Source organism: Chiloscyllium plagiosum, chromosome 13 (assembly GCF_004010195.1).
Source record: "Chiloscyllium plagiosum isolate BGI_BamShark_2017 chromosome 13, ASM401019v2, whole genome shotgun sequence".
Lineage (NCBI taxonomy): Eukaryota > Metazoa > Chordata > Chondrichthyes > Orectolobiformes > Hemiscylliidae > Chiloscyllium > Chiloscyllium plagiosum.
In genome coordinates, this window is record NC_057722.1 from 22,128,116 (window position 1) to 22,134,473 (window position 6,358).

A 6,358-nucleotide genomic window follows, 5' to 3' on the forward strand; every position below is an offset into this window, starting at 1 on the left:
CAATAAAACCATCATCAACTCTGCTTATCATCTTGAAAGCTTTGAACAGTTAACCCTAAAGTCCAGGGATGGTAATATTATTTTGCATAAAGTTCCCTTGTAATTTAACACTTTTAGTCCAGGTAGCATTCAGTTCAACATATGCAGCATTAATTCCAAAGGCCAAACTTTTCTGAAGGTTTGGTGCCCAGAGCTGTTCCCATTACTCCATGTGTGGTCTGACTAGTGCCTTGTAAAACTTTAGTGGACTTTTACTTGCATTTAGTTCTCTGAATATAAAGATCAGAAGAGTATTGACCTTTTTTGATTGTTTTCTGTGCCAGTCCCTAACGCTTTAATGACCTATCGATGTGGGTAGCAGAGACTGGGATTTTTCTGTCCCAAATTGGGACAGTGTAGAGGAAGGGAGAGTAGGTGAAATGATACTAGTGGAATGGCCTACTACCTCTATGCCTGGCTCTGCTGATTTCCCTGAGTAGGAATTTGGGGGAAAGGGGATGGTGAAGAGAGGTCATGTGGGAAAGGAAGTTGACTGCTTTGTTAAATGAATGGCTGGAGAACATTAAGAAGCAGATACAGAGCTCACCTTCTGATATTTTCATGGAGCTAGGCAGCTTTATGATCTCCCTAAAACCTGTGTCTCAGATCTAATGTCTCAGCCTCTGAGATTGATTTGGAGACTTCAAACAGTTACAATGTATTTGCCTAGATATTTACCCATGAATTGTTATACAGGAAGAAACCTAGCTCAACTCTTGGGTGACGACAGAACTAAACACAATTACGCAAACTAACCTCTCTCAGTGCACCCCTGCGTATCCCCATAATCCAGGACCATTCACATGACCACTCTGACTTTCCCCAGCCCTGCATTCTGTCATGATTCTGAGTATTCTTCGACCCAACTCTGCTACTGACCCACCTAAACTGCTAAGCTGACTACCCCTGATATTAGATTACTTAGCTTTTTAAAGAAGTTTTTGGGCATTTACACTCTATGCTCACTGGAACACAACAGCCAATGCTGTGAAAAATGGAGATACTTTTGCACAAATTCTCAGCATTGCTGCCTCTGAAGTTTTCTGTGCTGGATGGTTTCTGAAGGAAGATCCTTCAGAAGATCACATAGAAAAATTGGATGAAGGTAACTATTTTTTTGTTTGATAAGATTTCAGTTCCTAGTTGTAAAATCTGTGCTTTTAGAATTTAACATTTGAATATGCACAAATTTCAATGCTATCTGTCTTTGTGCTATTGACTCTCTATCTCATCATTTAAGTCACTAATAAGTTTGGCAAATAGTTGAGACTCCAATGCAGATTCTTATGGGACAATATTAGTCACACCTCCTGCCAGACTATTTGCTCACTATCCCTATTCTCTGTTTCATGCCAATCTGTCAATTTCCTAAGCAGGCTAATCATTTCCCTTCAATTCCATGGAGTGCAGATCCAACTAACAATCTCCTTTGGGGGACTTTATCAAATGTCTTTTCAAAGTCCATTAAATAAGCATAATTCTACCTACTTCTTAAAATGTCAGCTTATAACATACAGTCAGAGTCATCAGAGTTGGCTGGTCCTTTACACATCCATGTTAGCTCACTGATCTGCTGAAAAAGTTCAAGTTGGTCAGTCACTCTCTCCTTAGTTTGAATATCGAACTGGCTCAAAGGTAGGAGACAGAGGGTGAGGGTTGTTTTTTAGACTGGAGGCCTGTGACCAGCAATATGCTGCAAGGGTTGGTACTGGGTCCATTGCTTTTTGTCACACATATAAATGACTTGGATGTGAATATAGGATGATTGGTTAGCAAGTTTCCAGATGACACCAAAATTGGTGGTGTGGTGGACAGTGAAAAGGACAAAAGTACAAAAGGACCTTGATCAGGTGGGCTGATGGGTTGAGGAGTGGCAGATGGAATTTAATTTAGGTAAATGTGAAGTATTTTGGAAAGGCAAATTAGGACGGGACTTATATACTTAATGGTAATGTCCTGGGGAGAGTTGCCAAACAATTAATCTTGCATGCAGGTTCACAGTTGAATATAGGAGTTTGGATGTCATGTTACAGCTGTACAGGACATTGGGTAAACCATTTTTGGAATATTGCATTCAATTCTGGTCTCCCTGCTTCAGGAAAAATGTTGTTAAATTTGAAAAGGTGCAGAAAGGATTTACAAGGATGTTGTTAGGACTAGAGGATTTGAGATGTAGGAAGAAGCTGAATAGGCTGGAACTATTCCCTGAAGCTTTGGAGGTTGAGGGATGACCTCACAGAGGTTTATAAAATCATGAGGGGTATAGATAGGAGAAATAGACAAGGTCTTTTTCCCAGGGTAGGGGAGTCCAAAACTTGAGGGAGTGGGTTTAAGATAAGATGAGAAAGATATAAAAGGGACCTAAGGGACAATTGTTTCACACGGAGGGTGGTACATTTATGGATTGAGTTGCCACAGGAAGTGGTGGAGGCTGGTTCAATTACTACATTAAAATGGCATCTGGATGGGTATATAAATAGAAAGGGTTTAAAGGGATATGGGTCAAATGCTTGCAAACGGGATTAGATTAATTTAGGACATCTGATCAGCATGGACGAGTTGAATCAAAGGGTCTGTTTTCATGTTGTACAACTCTATCGCTCTAATTAAATAATGTGAAACTTCTCAGCCGCAGACATTAGGCTAACTGGCCTTGGTGCCTTGGTTCCCTCCCATACCTTTCTAAAGCAGCAGAATGGCATGCACAATTTTTCAATGTTTAGTGAGTCGCTCAAATCAGTAAAAAATTTGGAAAATTATAATTCAGATTTCTGCAATGTGCATCACCTCCTTTAAAACCCTGGATGTAAACTTTGGGATTTAACACTTATTACTTTAAATATTTTCTTCTTTACTATCATTTTACTTACATTAATTTTGCGTCATTTTCAACTCTGCTTCAATATTAGATTCTTTGGACGGTTCAAGATTGCTATTCTCCTGCATTTAAAATAAGGATTTCTTCAAAATGTCAGTGGTGGCCTTATTTCTATTTAAACAATTCCCACTTTCAGTTGTCAAAGGGCCATCTTGCCCCTGAACAACAGACCTTGTAAACTATGCAAGTATGAGTGGCTGTATAACAACCCAATTGGGACAGCACAGGTTATTCAGAAGTTGTCTTTTTAAAGATATCTCTGCATATGGCTTGTAAAAAAGATGAAAGGGGCTGTTCGTTCAAATAAGTAGCCTGCCTGAAACAAAACCAAAATCTGAGGAGATGTTGCTCCCAGGCACCCTCTTCTTTGTAACGTTGTTGTGCGAGTTATCTGTCCTCTGAAACTTTCTATTCATACTCACTTTTGTGGTTCTTTCTGATTTTTTTCACTTCTGTCTGTTCTTTGTATCCTTCTCAGATACCAGAATCTGTTATTTGTTTCACTTTGTCCTTGAGTTTCATGTCATCCTTTGCTCACTCGTGCATTTTGTTTTTTGGTGTATAAAGTTCTTGCCACTCACGGGTATGAAATTATTTTTGAACACCTCACACAAGTCTTTTATTTCCTTACCTAGTCATTTTCCTAGTTTGCTGTGGACAATTTCTCCCTTATTCTGTTGAATTCAACCTTATCGAAGTCTCCTCTACATAGCGGACACCAAATGCTGACTGGGTTGCTGCTTTGCCGAAGACCTCTGCTCAGTCCCAAAGATCCCAACCTCCCAGTCACAAGACCATTCCAACACACCAACTTGTTCTTGAGCTCACATTTCTATCGTAGGCCTCATACAATTTCCTTGAAGCCCAGCAGAAACTGGAGGAATGGCACCTCATTTCCATTTCAGCACTTTACAGTCATCTGGACCCATCACTGAGTTTAACACAGAGCCAAAGAGTCATAGAATCATGTACAGCATGGAAACAGACCCTTCAGTCCAACCCGTCCATGCCGACTAGATATCCCAACCCAAACTAGTCCACCTACCAGCACCCAGACCATATCCCTCCCAACCCTTCCTATTCATTTACCCATCCAAATGCCTCTTAAATGTTGCAATTGTACCAGCCTCCACCATTTCCTCTGGCAGCTCATTCTATACACGTACACCCTCTGTGTGAAAAAGTTGCCCCTTAGGTCTCGTTTATATCTTTCACCACTCACCTAAAACTATGCCCTCTAGTTCTGGACTCCCTGACCTCAGGGAAAGGACTTTGCCTATTTACCCTATCCATGCTCCTCATAATTTTGTAAACCTCTATAAGGTCACCCCTCAGCCTCTGATGGTCCAGGGAAAACAGCCCAGCCTGTACAGCCTCTCCCTATAGCTCAAATCCTCCATCCCTGGCAACATCCTTGTAAATCTTTCCTGAACCCTTTCAAGTTTCACAACATCTTTCTGATAGGAAGGAGACCAGAATCGTATGTAATATTCCAACAGTGGCCTAACCAATGTCCTGTACAGCCGCAACATGACTTCCCAACTCCTGTACTCAATACACTGACCAATAAAGGAAAGCATACCAGACGCCTTCCTATCTACCTGCGACTCCACTTTCAAGGAACTATGAACCTGTGAGCCAGTTCCATATCTAAATGGCTAGTTCTCCCTGTATTCCATGAGATCTAACCTTGCTAATCAGTCTCCCATGGGGAATCTTGTCGAACGCCTTACTGAAGTCCATATAGATCACATCTACCACTCTGCCCTCAGCAATCCTCTTTGTTACTTCCTCAAAAAACTCAATCAAGTTTGTGAGACATGATTTCCCATGCACAAAGCCATGTTGACTATCCCTAATCAGTCCTTACCTTTCCAAATAAAGTACATCCTGTCCCTCAGGATTCCCTCCAACAACTTGCCCACCACCGATGTCAGGCTCATTGGTCTATCATTCCCTGGCTTGTCCTTAACCACCCTTCTTAAACAGTGACACCACGTTAGCCAACCTCCAGTCTTCTGGCACCTCACCTGTGATGATCGATGATACAAATATCTCAGCAAGAGGCCCAGCAGTCACTTCTCTAGCTTCCCACAGAGTTCTAGGGTACACCTGATCAGGGCCTGGGGATTTATCCACCTTTACCCGTTTCAAGACATCCAGCACTTCCTCCTCTGTGATCTGAACATTTTGCAAGATGTCACCATCTATTTCCCTAAAGTCTGTATCTTCCATTTCCATTTCCACAGTAAATACTGATGCAAAATATTCATTTATTATCTCCCCCATTTTCTGTGGCTCCACAAAAGGCTGCCTTACTGATCTTTGAGGGGCCCTATTCTCTCTCTATTTACCCTTTTGTCCTTAATATATTTGTAAAAACTCTTTGGATTCTCCTTAATTCTAGTTGTCAAAGCTATCTCATGTCCCCTTTTTTCCCTCCTGATTTCCCTCTTAAGTATACGCCTTTATACTCTTTTAAGGATTCACTCGATCTATCCTGTCTATACCTTACATATGCTTCCTTCTTTGTCTTAACCAAACCCTCAATTTCTTTAGTCATCCAGCATTCCCTATACCTACCAGTCTTTCCTTTCACCCTAACAGGAATATACTTTTTCTGGATTCTCGTTATCTCATTTCTGAAGGCTTCCCATTTTCCAGCCGTCCCTTTACCTGCGAACATCTGCCCTCAATCTGCTTTCGAACGTTCTTGGCTAATCCTGTCAAAATTGGTCTTTCTCCAATTTAGAACTTCAACTTTTAGATCTGGTCTATCCTTTTCCATCATTATTTAAAATTTAATAGAATTATGGTCGCTGGCCCCAAAGTGCTCCCCCACTGACACCTCAGTCACCTGCCCTGCTTTTTTTCCCAAGAATAGGTCAAGTTTTGCGCCTTCTCTAGTAGATACATCCACATACTGAATCAGAAGATTGTTTTGTAAACAAATAACAAATTCCTCTCCATCTAAACCTTTAACACTATGGCAGTCCAGTCTATGTTTGAAAATTTAAAATCCCAGACCATAACCACCGTATTATTCTTACAGATAGCTGAGATCTCCTTACAAATTTGTTTCACAATTTCTCTCTGACTATTAGGGGGTCTATAATACAATCCTAATAAGGTAATCATCCCTTTCTTATTTCTCAGTTCCACCCAAATAACTTCCCTGGATGTATTTCCAGGAATATCCTCCCTCAGCACAGCTGTAATGCTATCCCTTTTCAAAAATACCACTCCCCCTCCTCTCTTGCCTCCCTTTCTATCCTTCCTGTAGCATTTGTATCCTGGAACATTAAGCTGCCAGTCCTGTCCATCCCTGAGCCATGTTTTCGTAATTGCTATGATATCCCAGTCCCATGTTCCTAACGATGCCCCGGGTTCATCTGCCTTCCCTGTTAGGCCCCTTGCATTGAAATAAATGCAGTTTAATTT